Genomic DNA, 6,921 nt, shown 5'->3' with positions numbered 1-6,921 from the left:
GCATTTAATCCATTTACATTCAGTGTTATTATAGAAAGATACGGGTTTAGAGTCATTGTGATGTTTGTATGTTTTATGCTTGTAGTGATGTCTCTGGTACTTTGTCTCACAGGAACCCCCTTAGGATCTCTTGTAGGGCTGGTTTCGTGGTTACAAATTCCTTCAGTTTTTGTTTGTTTGGGAAGACCTTTATCTCTCCTTCTATTCTAAATGACAGACTTGCTGGATAAAGGATTCTCGGCTGCATATTTTTTCTGTTTAGCACACTGTAGATATCGTGCGAAGCCTTTCTGGCCTGCCAAGTTTCAAAGGAGAGATCAGTCACGAGTCTTATAGGTCTCCCTTTATATGTGAGGGCACGTTTATCCCTTGCTGCTTTCAGAATTTTCTCTTTATCCTTGTATTTTGCCAGTTTCACTATGATATGTCGTGCAGAAGATCGATTCAAGTTACGTCTGAAGGGAGTTCTCTGTGCCTCTTGGATTCAATGCCTTTTTCCTTCCCCAGTTCAGGGAAGTTCTCAGCTATAATTTCTTCAAGTACCCCTTCAGCACCTTTCCCTCTCTCTTCCTCCTCTGGGATACCAATTATGCGTATATTATTTCTTTTTAGTGTATCACTTAGTTCTCTAATTTTCCCCTCATACTCCTGGATTTTTTTTATCTCTCTTTCTTTCAGCTTCCTCTTTCTCCATAACTTTATCTTCTAGTTCACCTATTCTCTCCTCTGCCTCTTCAAGCCGAGCCGTCGTGGTTTCCATTTTGTTTTGCATTTCGTTCAAAGCGTTTTTCAGCTCCTCGTGACTGGTCCTTAGTCCCTTGATCTCTGTGGCAAGAGATTCTCTGCTGTCCTGTATACTGTTTTCAAGCCCAGCAATTAACTTTATGACTATTATTCTAAATTCACTTTCTGTTATATTATTTAAATCCTTTTTGATCAGTTCATTAGCTGTTGTTATTTCCTGGAGATTCTTCTGAGGGGAATTCTTCCGTTTGGTCATTTTGGATAGTCCCTGGAGTGGTGAGGACCTTCAGGGCACTTCCCCTGTGCTGTGGTGTATAACTGGAGTTGGTGGGCGGGGCTGCAGTCCGACCTGATGTCTGCCCCCAGCCCACCGCTGGGGCCACAGTCAGACTGGTGTGTGCCTTCTCTTCCCCTCTCCTAGGGGCGGGATTCACTGTGGAGTGGTGTGGCCCGTCTGGGCTACTTGCACACTGCCAGGCTTGTGTTGCTGGGGATCTGGCGTATTAGCTGGGGTGGGTAGGCAAGGTGCACGGGGGCTGGAGGGGCAGGCTTAGCTCGCTTCTCCTTAGGTGATCAACTTCAGGAGGGGCCCTGTGGCAGCGGGAGGGAGTCAGATCCGCTGCCGGAGGTTTGGCTCCGCAGAAGCACAGAGTTGGGTGTTTGCGCTGTGCTAGCAATTTCCCTGGCAGGAACTGGTTCCCTTTGGGATTTTGGCTAGGGGATGGGCGGGGGAGGTGGCGCTGGCGAGCGTCTATGTTCCCCACCAAGATGAGCTCTGCCGTCCGGGGGCTCAGCAGCTCTCCCTCCCTTTGTCCTCCAGCCTTCCCGCTTTCCGAGCGGAGCTGTTAACTTATGACCTCCCAGACGCTAAGTCGCGCTTGCTGTCGGAACACAGTCCGTCCGGCCCCTCCGCTTTTGCCAGCCAGACTCGGGGGCTCTGCTTGGCCGGCGAGCCACCCCTCCACCCCGGCTCCCTCCCGCCAGTCCGTGGAGCGCGCACCGCCTCGCCGCCCTTCCTACCCTCTTCCGTGGGCCTCTCGTCTGCGCTTGGCTCCGGAGACTCCGTTCTGCTTGGTTTGACTATTCCTATACGTTTCTATTTATTGATGAGGATCCTATTCCTTTAGTATTAATAAGTACAGTTGACTTCCAATCAACCAGTTTCGGTATAATCCGAAAGGGAATAATAAACGTAATACTCGCCCTGCTCACCAATACACTTCTATCCACACTACTTGCACTCATCGCATTCTGACTACCCCAACTAAATATCTATGCAGAAAAAGCAAGTCCTTATGAATGTGGATTTGACCCCATAGGATCTGCCCGCCTGCCTTTCTCTATAAAATTTTTCTTAGTAGCGATTACATTCTTGCTATTTGACCTAGAAATTGCACTACTACTCCCTCTTCCTTGGGCCTCACAAACAAACAAATTATCAACCATACTTACCATAGCTCTTCTACTAATCTCTCTATTAGCCGCAAGCCTAGCCTACGAATGAACCCAAAAAGGACTAGAGTGAACTGAATATGATAATTAGTTTAAACTAAAACAAATGATTTCGACTCATTAGATTGTAGCTTACCCTATAATTATCAGATGTCCATAGTCTATATTAATATCTTCCTGGCTTTCATCATGTCACTTATAGGACTACTGATGTACCGATCCCACCTAATATCTTCCCTCCTATGTCTAGAAGGCATAATACTATCCCTATTTATCATGATAACCGTGGCAATTCTAAATAATCACTTCACACTAGCTAGCATGACTCTTATCATCCTGCTAGAATTTGCAGCCTGCGAGGCGGCACTGGGCTTATCCCTACTAGTAATGGTATCAAACACATATGGCACCGACTATGTACAAAACTTAAACCTCCTACAATGCTAAAAATTATTGTCCCTACTGCCATACTCATACCGATAACATGACTATCAAAACCCAACATAATCTGAATTAACTCAACTACCTATAGCCTTCTGATCAGCCTTATTAGCCTCTCCTATTTAAATCAACTAGGCGACAACAGCCTAAATCTCTCATTACTATTTTTCTCAGACTCACTCTCTGCACCTCTACTAGTATTAACAACATGACTCCTACCACTGATGCTCATGGCTAGTCAATCACACCTGTCAAAAGAGACCTTAGCCCGAAAAAAACTATACATCACAATACTATTATCTTACAACTTCTCTTAATTATAACATTCACCGCCACAGAACTAATTATATTCTACATTCTATTTGAAGCCACATTAATCCCCACCCTCATTATTATCACTCGATGGGGTAATCAAACGGAGCGACTAAACGATGTCCTAGCCCAGTTTTAAATTAGGAGTTGGTTGCGTTTTTTGACATTGAGATGTTTTGATTGTTGAGCTTGAACGCTTTCTTAATTGGTGGCTGCTTTTAGGCCAACTATGGTTTGCGTTTATGCTTACTCTCTAATTAAGGCTGTATCCTAATTCTAAAAAGCTGTACCTTTTTAGACTATATTTTAAACTTACATTGGAATTTTAGAGTTTTGAGGTAAGTTTAAAGTCGAACTAAGATTCTGTTCTGGGCAACCAGCTATCACCAGGCTCGTTAGGCTTTTCACCTCTACCCACAAATCTTCTCACTATTTTGCAACATAGACGAGTTCATCCTGTAATAGATTGTTCGTGGGTAGCTCGTCTGGTTTCGGGAGGCCTAGCTGAAGTTCTCTTTGTTAGGTTATTCTAGCTAATTCATTATGCAAAAGGTACAAGGGGTAATCTTTGCTGTATAGTGCTGTTAGTTTTTTCTTTCATCTTTCCCTTGCGGTACTTTCTCTATAGCGCCAAGTTAAATTTCTATCTCCTATACTTTTTGAGGTAACTAAATGTTTTGTTTTACTTTCTAATGTTAGTTGCGTTTATGGACGATTGGGCTAGCTTTGGCTCAAGATGGTCAGCTTAATATGAAATCTTCTGGGTGTAGGCCAGATGCTTTGTTTAAGCTACATCTTGTCCTCCAAGCACACTTTCCAGTAGGCTTACCTTGTTACGACTTGTCTCCTCTTGTGGGTGTAGTGGTTTGAATAGGTTTCTTCAGGGCTTAATCACTTGAGGAGGGTGACGGGCGGTGTGTGCGTGCTTCATGGCCCGATTCAATTGAGCTCTCTACTCTCAAATTTACTACTAAATCCTCCTTTAATACTTAATTTCATAAGGATTTTGTGGATGTTCTAGTTGTAGAAGATGTAGCCCATTGCTTCCCATCTCATGGGCTACACCTTGACCTAACTTTTTTGTGTTAAGGCACTTGTGCTTACTTTTCTTCCTTTTTAGGGTTTGCTGAAGATGGCGGTATATAGGCTGAATTAGCAAGAGATGGTGAGGTTTATCGGGGTTTATCGATTATAGAACAGGCTCCTCTAGAGGGATATAAAGCACCGCCAAGTCCTTCGAGTTTTAAGCTGTTGCTAGTAGTTCTCTGGCGGATAGTTTTGTTTGAGTTAACTATCTAGGTTTAGGGCTAAGCATAGTGGGGTATCTAATCCCAGTTTGGGTCTTAGCTATCGTGTGGTCGGAGATATTAAAGTTACTTTCGTGCTATATTTTTATGTTAACTGCAGCTTTTTACAGCCTAGTTAAGGTTTAACTTTAGTATATTTTTCTTCTGTAACACGCTTTACGCCGTAGGTCTATTAGTTTGGGTTAATCGTATGACCGCGGTGGCTGGCACGAAATTTACCAACCCTAATTTAATATAGCTTAGTCGAACTTTCATTCATAGCTTAATTTTTATCACTGCTGTATCCCGTGGGGGTGTGGCTGAGCAAGGTGTTATGAGCTACAATGGTTGTGTGCTTGATACCAGCTCCTTTGGATCACTGGGTGATTTAGAGGGCATTTTCACGGGGATGCGGAGGCTTGCATGTGTAATTTTATTAATAACTAATGGAAAGGCTAGGACCAAACCTTTATGTTTATGGAGTCTGGCGACTCATCTAGGCATTTTCAGTGCCTTGCTTTATGTATTTAAGCTACATCAACCAAGATATAGGATTGTTGGGTGTGTAAATATTGTTCGATAGGGACGAGTTAGAGATCGGGTTGACGTATCTATAGATAACTGCGAACAAAGTTATGATTTAGTATCAATAATTGGTAATGATGGGGTTGGTAAAGTTTATAAACGTTAATTCTTAGGCCTTATGCTTGGATACGGTTTAGTCTTGTTTTTGGGGTTTGGCAAGACAGAAATAGACACGTATTGTAATAAATAAGGTTAACGGGGGGTAAGGGGGGTTTGTTTGAGCTAATTATTTACTAAATCAAAAAAGTTTGCATGTGTATACGTGTATACGTGTACGTGTGTACGTGTGTACGTGTACATGTACGTGTGTACGTGTATACGTGTACGTGTACGTGTATACGTGTGTACGTGTATACGTGTATACGTGTATACGTGTATACGTGTATACGTGTACGTGTACGCGTATACGTGGGTGCGCGCATGCCGTGTCCTGTGGAGCAATAGGAATTTAAGTATATGTCCTGTGACCATTGACTGAATAACACCTTGTTTGTTGTACGTGTGGAACCCCCGCATAGAGAATAAGTCCAGCTACATTATATTTGACTGAGTCAGGACCTTTAGGTCATAGCTGAGTCATAGCAAGTTCGACCCCCTAAAAATTAAAAATACCAAATGCATGACACCACAGTTATGTGTGATCATGGGCTGATTAGTCATTAACCCATCGAGATGTCCTATTTGAGAAAGTTGAAGGATTGGATTTAAGAATGTCATGGCCCTGAAGTAAGAACCAGATGCCAGATATAGTTCCGTTATAGACACCCCCACGTTGAAATGGGCCCGGAGCGAGAAGAGGTACACGCTCAGGCAAGGGTTGCTGGTTTCTCAAGGCCAGGTGATTAAGCTCTTTCGGACAGTTGAGGTCCATAGAGGACTGTTATAGATCATGGATATGCACGATTAAGCACTATTATGTCTTATGTAATATATATAAACTACTGTACATGCTTAATATTCATGGGGACAAGCAATTAATGCACGATATACATAGTATGTCTTATGTAATATATATAAACTATTGTACATGCTTAATATTCATGGGGACAAGCAGTTAATGCACGATATACATAGTATGTCTGGGGGGGGGGTATTGGTAGCTAATAGGTTAGTTTTACATTGTGCGTTTGTGTTATGTGAATTGAGGATTTTCACTTGCTTTTTTTGTGGAAAATGAGGACATACTGGGCAAGCACAGTGAGGGTGTATGTAATATATGAATTATGGAAGTCATGGGGTTGTTTTTTGGTATTAACAAGGAATAGTTTAAGAAAGAATTTCAGCTTTGGGTGCTGATGGTGGGGCTATTGCTTCTTCCTTGAAGTCTTAGGGAGGGCACATATTCTCCTTTTTTGGTTTACAAGACCAAGGTATTTTATATACTACGAAGACTCTTCATTTAAGGAGGCGGTTTTCAATAATGCCTGAGATGGGTATTAGGATTAAAAGGATAGAGAAGTATAGGATGGAGGCTAGTTGGCCAATGGTAATGAAAGGATATTCTACAGGTTGGCCGCCAATTCATGTCAGGGTCAGAAGGTCCGCCACTAGGAATCAGAATAAGCACTGGCTTAGTGGCCGAAACATTATTCCTCGTTGTTTGGAAGTATGGAGGGCGGGGATAATTGCTAAGATTAAGATGGATAGGACTAGGGCTAAAACTCCCCCTAGTTTATTGGGGATAGATCGGAGGATTGCGTATGCAAATAGGAAATACCATTCGGGCTTGATATGGGGAGGGGTGTTTAGAGGGTTGGCGGGGATGTAGTTATCGGGGTCCCCTAATAGGTCTGGTGAGAATAGGACGAGTAGTATGAGTGTTAGGATTAGTACTAGAAGGCCCAGGATGTCTTTGATTGTGTAGTATGGGTGGAACGGGATTTTGTCTGAGTCAGATACTATTCCTGAGGGGTTGTTAGATCCTGTCTCATGGAGGAATAGGAGGTGGACTGCTGCTAGGGCTGAGATGATAAATGGAAGGATGAAGTGGAAGGCAAAGAATCGTGTCAGGGTGGCTTTGTCTACTGAGAAGCCCCCTCAGATTCATTCTACTAGGTCGGTTCCAATATATGGGATTGCCGATAGGAGGTTGGTAATTACG

The 6,921-nt window shown here is 43.0% G+C and overlaps 1 pseudogene; it reads right to left on the bottom strand.

The window, feature by feature from the left end:
- Window positions 1–3,745: 3,745 nt before the first annotated feature.
- Window positions 3,746–4,707, bottom strand: LOC144615147 (18S ribosomal RNA; annotated as a pseudogene).
- Window positions 4,708–6,921: the final 2,214 nt, after the last annotated feature.

The sequence above is a fragment of the Panthera onca genome, chromosome F2, assembly GCF_046562875.1.
Source record: "Panthera onca isolate mPanOnc1 chromosome F2, mPanOnc1 haplotype 2, whole genome shotgun sequence".
Lineage (NCBI taxonomy): Eukaryota > Metazoa > Chordata > Mammalia > Carnivora > Felidae > Panthera > Panthera onca.
The sequence above is the reverse complement of the archived record's forward strand: the minus strand, read 5'-3'. Positions and strand labels throughout refer to the sequence as shown.